The 12,017-nt window shown below is 42.0% G+C and overlaps 1 pseudogene; it reads right to left on the bottom strand.

Moving 5' to 3' along the window:
- Positions 1-1,852: 1,852 nt before the first annotated feature.
- Positions 1,853-12,017, bottom strand: part of LOC141407223 (uncharacterized) — a 12,521-nt pseudogene continuing 2,356 nt past the window's right edge.

The raw sequence follows: 12,017 nt of genomic DNA, 5'->3' as shown, positions 1-12,017 counted from the left end.
AGTTAAATCATCAGATCTAGAATTATCTGGACTAAACCTATCAATATAGTTAAGCTCTTGGAGAATATTGCCATATTGTTTTTCAAAAACCTTGCTGTAGACCAGGTGCAGTGGCTCATGCCTGTAATTCCAGCACTTTGGGAGGACGAGAAGGGCGAATGACTTGAGGTCAGGAGTTCAAGAACAGCCTGGCCAACATGGTGAAACCCTGTCTCTACTAAAAATACAAATAATTAGCCGGGCATTGTGGCAGGCACCTGTAGTCCCAACTACTCAGGAGGCTGAGGCAGGAGAATCACTTGAACCTGGGAGGCGGAGGTTGCAGTGAGCCAAGATGGTGCCATTGCATTCCAGCCTGGGTGACAGAGTGAGACTCTGTCTCAGAAACAACAACAACAACAAAAACCAAACAGCTTGCTGTAATTTACACTTTCATTGGCTGTTGTATGAGAGTGAGTACTCTTTTTACTCCAAAACATTGCACCTTAAGACAGGGTAAGAAGCAATATGATGAAAAGGAGGAGGTAAATGGCAAAGGGAGACCAGGCCATCACTTGAGAGAGAATATTCATTTCTGAGTTCTCTTCTTCTACATGAATATGTGATGGGGCTATTTTGCCATTCTGATTTTCTTGGAGGCTTTTAGCCTTGCCTTACTATGCATCTAGGGAAACAAAAGATCTTCAATCACAGGATGCTTTGGTGCTGCTGGCATTCAAACTTACCATTTGACAGGGAGGTGAAGGAAATTAAATTGCACAGTCTGGACACTTTGGAACATCCCTCCTCCCTCTCTCTTTTTTTCTCACCCTTCACATCTGATTGACAAATCCTGCCACTCTGCCTCCTCTCTGTCACCACCTCTCCATACCTATCAGATTCTCTAGTTCAGGCTGCCATCATCCTTCGCTTGCACAGAATGAACAAATTACCTACGGTCTATTTATTGAACAGTATACATACAGTACATACAGTAGTGAAAATCACTAGGGCTATATTTTTATTTTAAAATGCAGTTAGATTTGTTATTACTTGGATGCATCTAAATTATCAAACTAAAATATCATGCCAAATTTGTTGTTTTCTTACAACTTTCTCATAGGTCTTTGCTGAGAAAACTTACTTGAGGTCTATAGCTATGTCTCTACAGTGTATCTACATCTCCATATGAAATAGAGCATTTCAGCTCTTTCGTACTCCATCATTGTGAGTGAAATTAAATAGCAAATTTCAAGCTGGTAGGGAATGGCAATGCTTGAGGAGGAGAGGGATCAAATGAAATGCCGAATTGTGAGGGAAATCCACCTTAACGTGATTCATGTCAAATTCAGAAATTTTAATATTTGTAGTAAACTCTCATGTCCACACTCTTCAGAGAAGGTCTGAGAGTTGAATACTACTTAGAAGGCAAGGAAAATTGAGAGTAGAGAAATGCTGTGTTTCACCTCTGTTGCATGCATTTAAGAGGAAGAATGTATAAATAAATGGCAGACTTGGGTTACTTTGCTATTCTATTTTAGCTTCTATTTTTTGTCATTTTTCTTGATGTTTTCTTCTCTTTTATTGTAGTATCTTTTTTTTATACATGGTAACTATGGACAGCAGAATTTCTTACAAACTTATTTCCTGAAAGTAAAATGATATCCATTTTAGAGAATACTTGGTAATATCTTGTTAATTTGAAGATGCACATACCATGTAACCCAGAAATTGTACCTGTAGGTGTAAACCCTAGTGAAACTCTTGCACATATGCACAAGGAGACATGTACAAGTATGCACTTGCAACTTTGTTGGTTATGTCTTCTATTAATAGAAGAATGAACAAATTACCTATGGTCTATTTATTGAACAGTATACCATACAGTAATGAAAATAATGAACTAGGGCTACATGTATCAACATGGTGAGTCTTGAAAACATAATACTGAGGAAAAAAGAAGATGGCATAAGAATACCAAGAGTATAACAGCATTTGAAACAGTGTGGCATAGTCATGCAGATGTTCTGGTGTCAGACTCACTTGGTTCAAACTTGCCTCTGTTCTTTCCTGACAGTAAGACCTTGGCACGTCTCCAACCTTGATCAGCCTCCATTTTCTTATCTGTAAAGTTAGGATAATATTTTCCACATCTTATGGTTATTGTGAAAATTTCAATATGTTAGTACTAAAGTAATAGGAATACATAGCAGGATTATATTTATGCAGTGCATATTCCATCTAAAATCATGCAAAACAATACTGTATTTGTATAAGAATGTGTATATGTTGGTAAAAGTACATACAGATAAATGTGAGAATGATAAACACAAATTCATGATAGTGGTTTTCTCCTGGAGGAAGGGATATTTCTTGAGCTGTAGTGGGTACATGATTGTTGTTACACTTCTTATGCCATTGTATATGACTGAACTATTTCATGATAAAATTTAAATCAAATAAATAAAATTTATTCTCAAAACTGTAAATACAGTGTAACCAAATTTCTGAGAAATCGGAAACGAGAGGAAAAACTCCAAATTATACCATCTTACCTCACAATTTTAAAAATTAAGTAATTTCTTCAACAACTGAGTGAGATACGTGAATGAGAATGTTATTTTTGTAGCTTTTTTTTTTTTTTTGGAAAGAGTCTCGCTCAGGCTGGAGTGCAGTGGCGTGATGTTGGCTCAGTGCAACCTTCACTTCGCGGGTTTAAGTGATTCACCTGCCTCAATCTCCTGAGCAGCTGGGATTACGGCATGTGCCACCATGCCAGGCTAAGTTTTTAATAGAAACAGGGTTTCTCCATGTTGGTCAGGCTGGTCTCGAATCCTGACCTCAGGTGGTCCACCCACCTCAGCCTTCCAAAGCGGGATTACAGGCATAAGCCACTGCGCCTGGAGAGCAGCATTCTTCATAATAGCCAAAACATGGACTCAACCTGAATGGCCACCAACAGGAGAAGGGATAAACGCAATGTGGTATATCCATACAATGCAATATAATTTAGCAACAAAAGAGGAATGAAATGCTGATATATGCTACCACTTCAGTGAAATTTAAAATTATTATGCCCAGCAAAAGGAGCCAGACACAAAATGATTCTATTTGTAGGAAATGTCTAGAAAAGGCAAATCTGTAGTAGTAAAGAGTAGACTAGTGGTTGGCTGGGGCTGGGAAAGGAACAAGGAGTAACTGCAAATGAGCATGAAGGACTTCGGGGGGTGATGGAAATATACTACAACTCAGTGGTTGTGATGATTGCAGAACTTTGTATAATTACTCAAATTAACTGCATTGTATACTTAAAAGGGTGAATATTGGCTGGGCGCGATGGCTCATGCCTGCAATCCCAGCACTTTGGGAGGCCGAAGCGGGTGGATCACAAGCTCAGGAGTTTGAGACCAGCCTGGCCAATATGGTGAAACACTGTCTCTACTAAAAATACAAAACTTAGCCAGGCGTGGTAGCGGGCGCCTGTAGTCTCAGCTACATGGGAGGCTGAGGGAGGAGAATTGCTTGAATCTGGGAGGCAGAGAGGCAGAGGTTGCAGTGAGCTGAGATAGTGCCACTGCACTCTAGCCTGGGTGACAGAGTGAGACTCTGTCTAAAAAAAAAAAAAAAAAAAAAAAAAAAAAAAAAAGGTGAATATGATATGTGTCAAGAAAGCTGTTTTAAAAAGCAGCCTTGGCTGGGCGTGGTGGCTCAGGCCTATAACTCCAGCATTTTGGGAGGCCAGGCTGGGTGGATCACTTGAGGCCATGAGTTTGAGACTAGCTTGGGCAGGATGGTGAAATCCCGTCTCTACAAAAAATTCAAAAATTAGCCAGGCATGGTGGCAAGCACCCGTGGTCCCAGCTACTTGGGAGGCTGTGGTGGGAGGACTGCTTGAGCCCAGAAGGCAGAGATTGCAGTGAGCCAAGATCACACCACTGTACTCCAGCCTGGGTGACAGAACAAGACTTTGTCTCAAAATAAATAAATAAATGGTAAAACTGCAATCCTGCCCTCCGCCCCCCAACAACCTCCCTATTCCTCCCTCCTTGATGTATTTTTTCTCCATAGGACTATTTCTATGCCCTTCACTCTATGCCCTCCTTCTCCATTTGTTTACCATTTTTATTTATTTTGGGTTTATCTTCTCATAATAGCTTCTTACAAACATAAGTATATATGTATATATTTTCATATCCCTTCCTGCTTCGTGTACTAAAGGTGCATGCTATAAGCACCATTCTGAACCAGTTATCCTGGAGCTACATGATCTCCATCTCTTTCCTTTTCATTGATGCACAGTCCTCCATCACGTGGATGTATCATAGTTTTTTAAAACTAGTCCCACATTGATAATTTTGGGTTGTTCTCAGTCTTTTGCTATTGCAATAATACCATAATAAATAGCTTTGTGCATAGGTCTTACACATCTTACCCCACAATTTTGAAAATTAAGTAATTTCTCCAACAACTGAGTGAGATTGGTGAATGAGAATGTTATTTTTGCAGCATTATTATTATTACTATTTTTGAGACAGAAACTCGCTCTGTCACCCAGGCTGAAGTGCAGTGGCATGATCTCGGCTCACTGCAACCTCCACCTCCTGGGTTCAAGCAATTCTCCTGCCTCAGCCTCCCTAGTAGCTGGGATTAAAGGTGCCTGCCACCACGCCCAGCTAATTTTTGTATTTTTTAGTAGAGATGGGGTTTCACCATGTTGGCCAGGCTGGTCTTGAACTCCTGACCTCAAGTGATCCACCCACTGCAGCCTTCCAAAGTGCTGGGATTACAGGCGTGAGCCACCATGCCTGGCCCAGGCTATGCCTACTCTTAAAGGGGGCCTTGTGCAACATGATGATGTAGCTCTGAATGCATCAAAGGTGAAGTGATAGAAAGGCATGTCTTTTATCTTGGCTGTTGGAGAGGTTGGGGAAATTCACTGCCTCTCATGTAGCCTGCAATCCCCCCTTTGAAAAGCAATACACACACTCCAGCTGTCCTATAGTATACACATACCCTCTCCCTGCCAAGATAAATACATTTAACACCATGATCTGCCCTGCTGTTACTGCACAGCAGAATTTTGGTGGTTTACTAAAAAGCTCAAAGAATTTGGGAGGATTGTTGTGGTAGGGAAGAGGAAACAAGTCCTCTAATAATGCAGGTAGACGAACATGCCCACAGACAAAGCAGCTCTGTTGGCCACTACTTCATTTGTAGGTGCCCTATGTGAAGTAAACCATACCCACTGATAACAGGGAGCCACCGGTGCCGTACCCAACTATTCATCTCCAACCTGCCCTGTCCAACACCTTGCCCTCATTTCTCTAGACTAGAGTGAAGATGTGCAATGAAGGCGATCTGGTTTCTAGGAACTATGGGAAGATAGAATCTGATTACACTCTTCTGCATTAGGGAGCTTTGCAGATTGGGCTCTAGTCCAGCAGATCTGGTTACCAATTTGTCTCAATGTTGGAAACTCACAATCCTGCCAAGGCACAGAATCCCTAACCCTTAAATGCAACTGTTTCTTCCAAATGCCCTGCTACAAAGGGCATGGAAACAAAGGTTGCAACTGCCTGCAACCACTTCCTTTTGGCATTCACAAAGAATCACCCTCTCATCTAGCATTGAATCCATTGCTCCTGGCTTTCATTTGTTTCCTTGGCCTTATACTTTGGCTTTTCAGATCTGCTTCTAATCTTATTTCAGGACCTGTTCAAGTTTTTCTTCTCTGGTGTATAGGCCCAGGACTCTTGCCAGTAAATTCTGACTCTCAAATCTTCTTGCTTTGTTGATTGTGGTGGCACTACTACCCTGGGTAAAAGACTCCTTCCACTAACTTCTGCCCCCATAAAACTCCTACAGGCTGGGCTAGTTCACTAACCTTTGCAATGAGCAGCTCAGATGCTGAAGCTTTATTTTTATTTTTATTTTGACACAGAGTCTTACTCTGTCGCCCAGGCTGGAATGCAGTAGCGGAATCTAGGCTCACTATGACCTCCACCTCCTGGGTTCAAGCAATTTTCCTGCTTCAGCTTCCCAAGTAGCTGGAACTACAGGCACGCACCACCACGCCCGGCTAATTTTTTTGTATATTTAGTAGAGATGGGGTTTCAACATATTGGTCAGGCTGGTTTCGAACTCCTGACCTCAAATAATCTGCCTGCCTCGGCCTCCCAAAATACTGGGATTACAGGCTTGAGCCACTGTGCCCGGACACTGAAATTTCACTTTAGCAAACTGCTGACTGATGGGTCTCCCGGCATTCCTACCTATCTCTCTAGTACCTGGAGTACTGCCCAAATATACAGCCAACTTTCGAGTAAGAGAACCAGGAACTACCTTCCTCTCTAAGGAACTGATTCCTTCAGTGCTGGGTTCCAGAGGTGCTGAGACATCAAAATTGGCAAACTTGCTCTTAGAGGGAGAAGATTGAGTTGTTGGGTATCCCAAAGGCAATGACCCTTAAGTTCTCAACATTGTTCCTCAATCCCCACCCCAGAGGGTGGTTAACTAGGTATTAGTACTCTCTTAAGTAAAAGAATGGAGAACTCATCATGCTCATGGGCCAAAGACGATTGTGAGCGCAATTCTGAAGTCAGACCAGCTGGGTCCAAATTCAGCTCCACTACCTTCTGGCTATGGGACTGGAAATTATCTAACCTCTCTGTGTTTCAGTTTCTTCATTTGTAAAATGCAGATGATGATGATAACAGAAGCTACCTCCAAAGACTATTGTGAGTTTTAAATGAATTATTATGTGTCATAAAAGTGGTCAATAGCTATTAGTTACTATTATTACTGGGCCAATTTGGAGACCTGGATATTTACAGAATTAAACTTCCAGGGCACATATAACTTTGTCTACATAAGAAGGATGATGAATAGAAAGTAACTTTGTGGACATACTTGGTCAAACTGAATAGCTAATGATGTCCTTCAGTCTGTGTAATACTCCAGGGGTACCCGAAGACTCAGAAATGGAATTCTCTACAACTTCCTAGAAGGCTAATTATAAGGCTATTATCTTAATGGCAGCTTAATTTACTTTTGCTTGATACAAGTTTCTATTTATAATCTACTTTCTCCATTGCATCTCTAAGTCAATACTCAGAATAATATATTTTAAATCCTAGGGCAGATTATTGAGACTTATCTTATTGACTTGGAGATTGGAGATTTGGATTATTCCTAGTACATTTTCTTCCATCTTTGAATAGTAGTTTCTCTAGAACATCAAAGACATTTAGAAGTGGTTCATATTCCACTTTTCCAACTTCACTGACCTACTGATATACTACTTAAAGAAAAAAAAAAAGAAATAGTAGCTGTTATTTAAGAATCTTATTTTCCCATCTCCTGCCAGAAAAACGGTGAAAGACAAGGTATTGTTTCACTTTGGGTAAGACAGCAGTTTCCTAACAGTTCAAGAACCTGTTCACCCTCTGCTCTGATCACAGACTTTCTCACCCCTACATCTATATAATATATGCCCCCTAACACTGTGGTATAGGACCACCGTCTAGACAGAATCTCCCTAAAAAAGTCCCCCTTCTTTTTGCCACCAAGCTTTCAATTCAATTCTTATATACCGAACCTTTAAGGTTCCTGGGATTCCTTTGTAAAATTGCACTGTGCCAAGACAGTGAAGAAGAGGCCCTTTGATAGACCAGAGGGAGGCACATCTGGAGGAAGGATGCTGTTAAGAAATAGATGAAAGACGATAAATAGAAAATTCCTGATCACGTGTACCCATGAAGTTTAAACAAACAGACTGTCTAGTGAAATTATCTGTTATTTTAAAAAATGGATGGCAAAGGTTTTTGTCAAAGAATGTGAGCATTTTCTAAGGAAATGCAAATATTTCTGTGTCTAGTAATTTCTAAATTACTTTTTAGCATGTGCTCAGACAGACATACACACACTTTGATTTAGGATTTAGAATGGCTAAATATCTTTAAGCCACTGACGAATAGTTTTTCATTCTAAATGCTTTTAGTGGCTTGTAATATTTTCCACTTTGTCAGGAATTTTGCTAAGAGCTAACATGCATGTAGGAGCAAGTCATGAAAATGGCCACACCTGCTTAGAAAAGAAGAAAGTCCCTCTTTCAGTAAGAAAGCAAGGTTATTATAAAATACAACACCTGAAAAGCTAGTTGGGCTAACTGTGATGCATACTTCAGACACCTACCAGCTCTGTATCTATATAACAGTTCTTGTATCTATATAACAGTCACATTTAGAGTGACTTAAAAAAAATGCTGTAACACTTCTGAGTCACCAGAGAGGACAGGGTATCATAGTTAACATGAAAGAGGAAGATCCTGCCAAGGTTAAGGATAGAAAGGAAATATTGTTGTCCTCATACTCTCTCCTCAGCAACTCTTTTTGTTTGTTTTTTGAGATGGAGTCTTGCTCTGTCACCCAGGCTGGAGGGCAGTGGCGTGATCTCTGCTCATTGCAAGCTCCGCCTCCCGGGTTCACGCCATTCTCCTGCCTCAGCCTCCTGAGTAGCTGGGACTACCGGCACCCGCCACCATGCCCGGCTAATTTTTTGTGTTTTTAGTAGAGATGGGGGTTTCACTGTGTTAGCCAGGCTGGTCTCGATCTGCTGACCTCATGATCCGCCGGCCTCAGCCTCCCAAAGTGCTGGGATTACAGGCGTGAGTCACCGCACCTGGCCCTCCTCAGCAACTCTTAAGGGATGCTGGCTCTCAGGAGGTGGAGACTGACCTAGTTTTAAAGACAACATATATAGTATGACATGCTGCTCTTTTGGAAGGGGAAAATATAATTGTAAAAGTCAACCGGCTGGGTGTGATGGCTCACGCCTGTAATTCCAGCACTTTGGGAGGCTGAGGTGGGTGGATCACAAGGTTGAGAGTTCAAGACCAGCCTGGTCGAGATGGTGAAACCCCGTCTTTACTAAAAACACAAAAATTAGGTGGGCATGGTGGCACATGCCTGTAATCCCAGCTGCTCGGGAGGCTAAGGCAGGAGAATCATTTGAACCCAGGAGGCGGAGGTTGCAGTGAGCTGAGATTGCACCACTGTACTCCAGCCTGGGCGACAGAGCAAGCGAGACTCCATTTAAAAAAAAAAAATACAAAAAAAGTCAACCATTAATCATTTGGCCAGGCGCAGTGGCTCACGCCTGTAATCCCAACACTTTGGGAATTCGAGGCAGGCAGATCACCTGAGGTCAGGAGTTTGAGACCAGCCTGGCCAACATGGTGAAACTCCGTCTCTATTAAAAATACAACAATTACTCAGGTGTGGTGGTGGGCGCCTGTAATCTCAGTTACTATGGAGGCTGAGGCAGGAGAATCGCTTGAACCCAGGAGGTGGAGATTGCAGTGAGCCGAGATTGTGCTATTGCACTGCAGCCTGGGTGACAAGAGCGAAATTCTGATTCAAAATAAAAAAAAGTCAGCCATTCAAAATAATTGCAAATTTCCCCTTCAATGACTGGAGATATAACCACATCTGAAATTCTCTTTTAGGAGCCTTCACTTAACCTAAATCCATTCACTCACTCATTCAAAAAACATGTATTGAGCACTTAGCATGTCCTAGGCCCTGTTGTAGGCACTGGGGATGTAACTGAACTCCGTTCTCATGAAGTTCACATTCTATTGGGGAGTGACAGGCAGGAAAGAAAGAAAGAAAGAAAGAAAGATGTGTCTGAGGAAAAATGAACAGGATTAAGAGGATGGGGTATAGGGATGCTATTTTATGGAGAATCAGCATAACGAGGATAGTGAACTTAGGTGATATTTGAGCAGAGACCTGAATGAAGTGAGGGAGTCAGTCACCTGACAACGTGGAGGAAGAATAGATGCTAGATAGATGGAAAAGCAAGTGCAAAGTTCCTAAAATAGAAACACGCTTGGCTTGTTTGAAGAACATCGGGAAGGCCAGTGTGATACAGTGAGAAGGGGAAGGGTGGTTTAATGAGATACTTGCGGAAGGTGCCAAGTATCTAGAGCCTTATAGGCCAGGGAAAAGGCTCTGAAATACACTGGGAAGCAACTGGAGGATTCTGAGCAGGAGAGTAACCTGATGTGACGTACACAAAGGATCATCTGGTTGCCGTGTACACAAGAGACTGTAAGTAGCAAAGTGGAATAGCTCATTAAAACAGTACCACTGTAATCTAGGCAAGAGAAGATGGTGATTTGAATTACAGTTGCAGCAGTGGGGGTACTGGGAAATAATCAGACATATTTTGAATGCAGAGCCAGCATGACTTGCTTAAAGAATGGATTTGGTACGTCGGGCGCAGTGGCTCACACCTGTAATCCCAACACTTTGGAAGGCCAAAAAAGCTCTTTTCTAGAAGAAAAGAGCTGCCATTTACTGGAATGGTGAAAACTACAGGACTAGCAGACTTGAGGGTGTGTGTGTCTGTGGGTTTGAGTTGAAAGTTGTCACCAGGCACGGTGACTCACGCCTGTAATCCCAGCACTTTGGGAGGCCAAGGCGGGCAGATCACGAGGTCAGGAGATCAAGACCATCCTGGGCAACATGGTGAAACCCCATCTCTACTAAAAATACAAATTAGCCAGGCGTGGTGATGCGTGCCTGTAATCCCAGCTACTCGGGAGGCTGAGACAGAAGGATAGCTTGAACCTGGGAGTTGGAGGTTGCAGTGAGCCGAGATCGCACCACTGCACTCCAGTCTAGCAATAGAGTGAGACTCTGTCCCCACCCCCAAAAAAACAAAACAAAATAAAACCCATGAAAGTTGTCTTGTACTTACAAGGCCTATTAAACATCCAAATACCTAGACTGGTGCCTGCCACAAGGTAGAAGCTCAATATTTATCGAGTGAAAAAGGTAACATATTGAGTAAGGCAACTGAATTAAAAAATCCAAGTATATCTATCTACTATGAACTTCTCTATATATTTAAATATATTTACTCTTATGTTTTGCAACCATGAGGACTCATCAGAATCCTTTACTTTTTGGTCCTGGAAGAAATATTGGAGATCCTCCAACTCACATATTCTAAAGTAAGTTAAGGACCAGAGATTAAGAGACCAGTGATCAGGGTCAAGCACATTTATGCTACAGCTAGAACCCAACATCAGGCTTTCTGATTCTTAATTCATTGTTCCACACTACAACAAGCTCTTCTTGCTCCAAACGTTAGTGCTAACTTCATATGTCCAGTGAACTATTCTTTTCAAGGAGTATATTGGAAGGGTTCTCCTTACAGACACTGACTAGTTGGAATCTATTTCACAAAGCATTAAATGCCAGTGAAAACTTCTATGCATGAAGTAGTCTTTTTTTTTCTTTTGAGATGGAGTCTCACTCTGTCCCCAGGCTGGAGTGCAGTGGCGCAATCTCAGCTCACTACAACCTCTGTCTTCTGGGTTCAAGGGATTCTCCTGCCTCAGCCTCCTGAGTAGCTGGGACTACAGGTGTGTGCGACCACGCCCAGCTAATTTTTGTATTTTTAGTAGAGAGGGGGTTTCACCATGTTGGCCAGGATGGTTTCTATCTACTGACCTCGTGATCTGCCCACCTCGGCCTCCCAAAGTGTTGGGATTACAGACAGGCGTGAGGCACCGTGACTGGCCAGTAGTCATGATTTTCAACCCTCTGGCAACAAGTTTAGACTGGTCAGAAACAGCAATGATTTTTAGATGTCCATTATATAGATAATATATAGTACTTGACAATTACGTTGGCAAACAAATACGTTCTTTGACTAGGTCTGTATAGCTAGGAAAATACTCGATCCAACTGGCCAAGATCGCGCCATTGCACTCCAGCCTGGGCGACAAAAATAAAAAATAATAATTAAAAAAAGGGCTTAGCATGGTATCTGGCCAGTAGGAAGAAATTATATTTATTATTTTTAACTTAGACCTCTCTTAATTGTCTGAAATTTGGGTTTCTTTCAGGTGAAGAAAGAAGACACAGGCTGTCTCTGAGGCTCCCGCCAGCGGAGACAATCTCTAATTAAAAGTAGGCATCGGTTAAATATTTGCTGAACAAAGTTAACTGTCTCTCCCCGGACCC

Source organism: Macaca fascicularis, chromosome 7 (genome assembly GCF_037993035.2).
Source record: "Macaca fascicularis isolate 582-1 chromosome 7, T2T-MFA8v1.1".
NCBI lineage: Eukaryota > Metazoa > Chordata > Mammalia > Primates > Cercopithecidae > Macaca > Macaca fascicularis.
Note: the sequence above shows the minus strand (reverse complement) of the source record. Positions and strands in the feature narration are given on the sequence as shown.